The sequence below is a fragment of the Aptenodytes patagonicus genome, chromosome W (genome assembly GCF_965638725.1).
Source record: "Aptenodytes patagonicus chromosome W, bAptPat1.pri.cur, whole genome shotgun sequence".
Lineage (NCBI taxonomy): Eukaryota > Metazoa > Chordata > Aves > Sphenisciformes > Spheniscidae > Aptenodytes > Aptenodytes patagonicus.
In genome coordinates this window covers 31,594,164-31,600,163 of record NC_134981.1, presented here as the reverse complement: position 1 = coordinate 31,600,163, position 6,000 = coordinate 31,594,164, and positions in this window count along the sequence as shown.

Sequence of the window (6,000 nt, the reverse complement as noted above, 5' to 3'; positions counted from 1 at the left end):
GCCCATTTTTCTGAAAATGAAATACTCTTCCTCTCCCCTCAGCCTCAGTTATAAGAATTGGTCTGCTGGCATAAAACTGCTCAAATTCTCATCGGGGGTAGCGGAGTCATTCCAGGAGTGAGATCAGAGAAAACAGTGTTTTAAAAATTTGTCAGTCCGTCTTGTGAAGCCATACTTGCATGATGTACTCCCACACATGCATACTTTGACTCTGTAGACTAAAGTAGGAGAAAGTGAGAGAGCTGCTCATACTGGTGCAGTCACTGAATTAGACACTTGCAAAAACAGAAATCAGTGCTGTCACTACAGGCTGCAGGAGAAATGAGAGAGAAAACGTGATACTTGCTATGGCTGCTAGTTTGCTTACTTGTAGATGTTACGGGTTGTAGATGTTACTTTTGGTGGGTGCAAGGACACTGCAAGCAGGATATAAACATTTTAAAAGTATAAAGCAATCATGTATTGGCTAATGCACAAAAGGTAGGCAGGATTGAACAAGCTATCGGGTGAATATTAGTATGCTCACCAGACTGGTGAGCCAACCAAAGAGTCTTTGCTAGCCAAGCAGGCATCATTCAGGAGGGATGATATACCATATACTCTGGTGCCATACCAGAGCTGGCCTGGATTCCTGGTACAAGCACCTTCCACACACACCCACCCTTTGGAGAGAATGGGGAAGCTCATGGAAGGGATTACGGAGTGCTAGTTCCATACAGCAAGTCAAGAATTTCCTTATAAAGCAGTTTTTAATTTTAAAAATGTCTATTTGTCAAAACTGGACTGTGCAAATTTCAGTGGGACTTGCAGAACAGTAATTGCACTCTTCCAGAATTATGGCAAGAGACATGTATCTGTGAAATTGCCTACCATTTTTGATGGCAATGTTCAACGCTGACCATTTCGAGCCTGAGGTGAAGAATTTCCCAGGCTACGATTCAGAGGCCATTAGCAAGCAGAGTGATTGCTGGACACAACTGACTAGGAGGAGAAGCAGGGCTCAGGGAACTGCTCACTGCTGGTCTGCAGTGGAGAGATCAGGCCTCTTTGGAAAGAACCAAGTGTAGTTATTCCAGAAGCACTCCTGGAGAGTTGGCATTAATCCTCAGGGGGTGCACAGCAACCTTATGGGTTGGGGCAAATGAGATTCCTCATTTTCTACACAGGAAAAAGGAAACACAAAGCTATCCCTTAGCAAAAGCACTTGATGGGTGCACAAAAAGCCAGCTCCCCCCCCCCCGAAAGAAAAGGACACTGCGATGGGTATTAAGATAGTGCCTCCAGGGACACTTTGATGGTAGCAGTCAGAAGATTGAGATGCTGATTCAGGATCAACTCAGGCAATGGCAGAGAGCAGGAGGACAAGGAGGAACCCAGCCAGCATAGAAACTTGCGCCAGCAGCAGTCAAACTGCACAAAATGGCATTAATCACCCCATTGCCTTCTCCCAGGTCTCCCTCTTGCCTGGGAGACTTCAGAAAGACCAAATTGGAGGGAAGGACAGCCAAAGGGACTGCTGGTCCCTCAAGGCTGATTGCCCCAACTGAAGAGATGTCCCCTCTCTGACATGGATCACCCCATGAAAGGAGGAATGGGCTTTCCAGGAATGTTTTTTTCTTTTCCTGGAGCACAAAACACCTGCTCTGATTTGTGTCTGTTGAGATGGTTGAAAGCACGTGCAGCCAAAGAGCTGGCTTTTTGTGCACCCATCAAGTGCTTTTGCTAAGGGATAGCTTTGTGTTTCCTTTTTCCTGTGTAGAAAATGAGGAATCTCATTTGCCCCAACCCATAAGGTTGCTGTGCACCCCCTGAGGATTAATGCCAGCTCTCCAGGAGTGCTTCTGGAATAACTACACTTGGTGGAGGCACTGTGCAAAGTCCTGGGAGGGAGGCGCTTGGGAGGCCAGGAAGAGAAAAAATTCCTTGCAAGGAACTGAAAAAATTCATCGGCAGGACAGCAAACATTTAGCAGTTGTCTTTTCCTAAAGCCGCCCCGCAGACTCACCTTGTGTGCTCACGAGAAGCTGCGAATCACTCTTGCCCCTTCCCGATTCCCTCGAGCACATGCAGGTGAGGTTGGTCCCAACACTTCATCCAGGAGCAAGCACTGATGGGTGCCTGCTGTGTCGCTTGTGAAGTTGTGGTGCATGTGGCAACCCAGGCGTTGTTTTGCTGCACCGTGCCTATGTCAACACTCCCCTGCCCCGCTGGTGGGTGGGATGGGTCACTGCTGGTGCTGGGGGGGCTGGTAAACATCACAGGCTGTGGGTTGGAGTTGCTGCTTTGTGAAGACCAGCTGTTTCATGTGCCAGCACCTTCTGTACTCTTTCTGCCACCTGATTTGAAACTTGCTATTCTGTCACTCCCATTTTTTCGTTCCCCTAAGTGTAGAAGCCAGGGGCTGAAAGGGGTGATTTAAGTTTACTCTGCTGCATCTCTGCAGGGCTAAGAAAGCACAACCGCACTCCAGCATCACGGTCCTTTTTTGGAGTCCCCCTTAGCGGCAGTCCTGAGGGAAGCTGGCCCTGCTGGCAGCATCTGTCTTGGTTCTCACTGTTAGCCTCATTTCTGCAGTTTTATTCTCCTTTGTCTACAAACCAGACTGGAAGACTCAGCTGAAACAAGCAGTGAATCAAGGACGGCTGTTCCACAGCTCTAAGCTGTAGGGAGTATCCAAGGAACTGGATTACATCAAACAGTAATGTGGGAACTGTTGCTCTGGATTCATTTCGATGTCACAAGTCTGACATAATGTTTGCTTTTCCAATGTATATGTATGCGATCCATTGGGTTCATATAAAGTCTAATTAACTGTACATTAAAAAGAGGAGTTAGATATGCTGTTACACATCTGTTACAGGTTGACAAAAATAAGCCTCTGGTCCTAACATCCAGCACCTCTCTCTTGCCTATTAGCTCCTTTCTATGTACAGTAAAAGTCAGCATTCACATCTTCCTTGGGTTATGACTCTCTAACATCTCCAAGCTTTTGCTTCCCTATGCTAACATCCTGCTGTCTACATATGAGTGGTGCTGTTCATGTTCTTGGATTTGCTGCTTTATTAGCATCCTCTTGAGGGTTACAGCCACAGTGCCTTTTCCTTTAACCCATTACTTCATAATCTTTAATGTTCTGCATAGCCACTGCACTGCAGATAATAGAGCTGCCATGCAGTTTCAAGACAGTATATGAGCAGACCATGTCTACCACCTTAAAACACAGATATCTATCTATAAAAGGAAGATAACTATTTTAAGCTTGAAAAGTTAAAGCTCTGTATAACTGCTTGGGTTTTCTTGTAACTCGTTTTGCTGTTAGCAGAGCTCCTGCCTTTTTTAAAGATGAGGAATATGCTACAAAGTGGTTGGAAAGCAAGCATTCGTTTTTGCCTTCTGCAGGGCAAGTAGCAGTACAACAAATGCTTCCTTACAGTAGGCCACAACCCCATGGTACTCAGTGGAGTAACTGGGGAAGAGGACTTTTTTTTTTTCCTGGTAAATTGAATGTGATCTTCAAGGGGCTGAGTTTAAATTCTAAGGCAGTAATTTTTAAAGAAAAACAATGAAGTGCAAACATACCTACCTTTGTCCTGTTAACTCAAGCAGAAGATGTACTTCAGGCATGATTAAGGCCCAAAGTAGGCTCTTCCAGCATGAATGTTTCTTGCAGCAGAAATACTGTTCAGATGGAATCTTACTGCTGCGCTCCTTCCGTGGGGATTTCCAGGGTCCAGCAGCCTTGGAAGAATAACTGGAAGAAAAGCTGATGGCCTTTTTCCACCACGGATATGCAGGTGTCCTGGGAATCCCACACTTTGAGGAACTGTCTGATTTATTGCTCTTTAATTGCCCAAATGAGCCACATGTGATCAGCAAGCCCAACCTATTCAGGCTCCACTAAACTTACTGAATGTGTGCAAAAACAACTGCAGTGCCATGCAGCAAAGCTGTCTCGTCGCATTGCAATCGCAGAACATAGCATCGATTTCTGATGGAGAAGCATATAATAGAAGTATATGGCTCTGAGCTAAAAATGCAGATTTGAACTTGGGCTCAGTGACACAATGGGCTTTTTTTTAACCCCCAAGAAATGCCCTGATTTAACTTCCAAAATCTCCTTTGATACTCTAGAGAGTAATGCCCTTTCTGTACTTGGGTAGGCTATTAATATGTGTTCCTGTGTAATTCTGCTGTGACTGAACCACAGAAAATTCTTTACCTATCTCAGCACGTTCTTTGCTTTGAAAGGAAAGTCCTCACTTTGTACATTAAATACCGATACAAATTATTTCCTAAGCACTAGCAGTCATTTAATAGTTATTTACACTGCTAGTTGCACATCTTGCACATAATATTTTTATTAATATGTTTCAGAAAAAAACCAAACCTTCATGGGTAAAAGAATGATACTAGTAGCCAGTGTGGGACACCAAGACCAGTGGATGCTGCTGGAGCAGCATGTAAAGCTCCCTCCCTTGTTACAAAGTATTCAGAGTTTATGTGTTACTTTTTTCTGAAGGCTGTACTTCATTCTACAAGTATCATTTTTCAGTAATTTTCTTTTTTTTTTAAAAGATAGCAGGAAGTGGGCAGACATATCTAAAACAATTACAGAATTAGGCAAAATAATCTCTGTTAATTTTACTTCAAAATGTAGATCTCTTCTTCATGGTGAATACGAAAATAAGAGTTGTGGGACTACATACACACCATGCCTTCTGAGCCAGGCTCATGAAGTGATGTGAGACTTTTACAATCTCAGAAGGCTGGGTTATATAAAGTTATGCTCAGATAAAGGTCTCCTTTTGCCAGCCCCAGCATTAAAAGCCACACTGGCTTCTTGCTTGCTCAGCAGAAGCCAGTTCTCTCCCGTACGTGTTGTGGCTGGGGTCCAGCTCTCCATCTCTCACTCCTCAGTAGCGTGGTAACAGTTTGGCAGGTTGAAATTCAGCTGACTGCTGCATTAACGGTGTATGACAAGCTATGGGCTACTTCCATCTCTGCTTGCAGAACTGTTTCTTCAGGGTTGAGAAGAGTATGATTTAGAAATACAGTGTCTCTGTAATACAAGTCCTGAAAAGGAAGGTGTCATTTCTGCACAGATATTTTCCAGAGTGGAACTGCACTTGAAATTATGCATTTTTTAACTGTTAACAAAATCATTGCAGGGCCTGGGGTGGAGATCTGCTCCATTTCCTTCCAGGTTGTGCTCCTGTAGGAACTGTACTGTGGAGTGGTCCCTGGTCATCAAATGCTACTTTCCGCTATGGCAGAAAATTGGACAAACTCAACACAAAAAATGAAGGTACTTTTCTAGTTCAATCTCACTTCCACAGCACTTGTCTGGAAGCAGAAGAGATGCTCTCACTTCCTTGCTGGTTGTGTGACTATCTGAGCATATTGAGCTTCTTGAGAGCTAGTAAATCCATCAGCAAAATGCCAGTAATGTAACAGTGATTCCATCACAGAAAGTAATTTTTCAAATCCAATTTAAACCTCAACACGGCAGAAGTCCTATTTATTATTCTGAAATGAGGATGGTTCAGAAAGATCATAATTTCATATTATTCTTAAATCCATCTTTACATACCTATTCAAAACCCTGCAGTGCTAATAGAAATCATATTTCACATGTATATCACAGACAATATCACAGTACTGTGGATTTAGCAACAATTTATTGGTACTGTGCCTTACTGGGTCTATGTCTTACAACAGGCTTAGTGATAACATGTAATTAAGTTCCACAATGGTAGTATGGAGGGAGTTTAATGTACGCATTTCTAAAATAAGGCATCACTAGACCATTTTCAGTACACATTTAAATTTCAGTGACATTTCCCTTTTTAAAAAGAGGTAGTGCAAGAGCAAAGTTGTGCCTGTATGCATGCACACCACGCACTGCGGTTCACAGACACATTGCCAAGTTCCTCTGCCTGATGTTGCACGGAAGCATTAAACTCTTTCTGGGGCAGAAAGACCTAAGCGAGATTTGTGAAT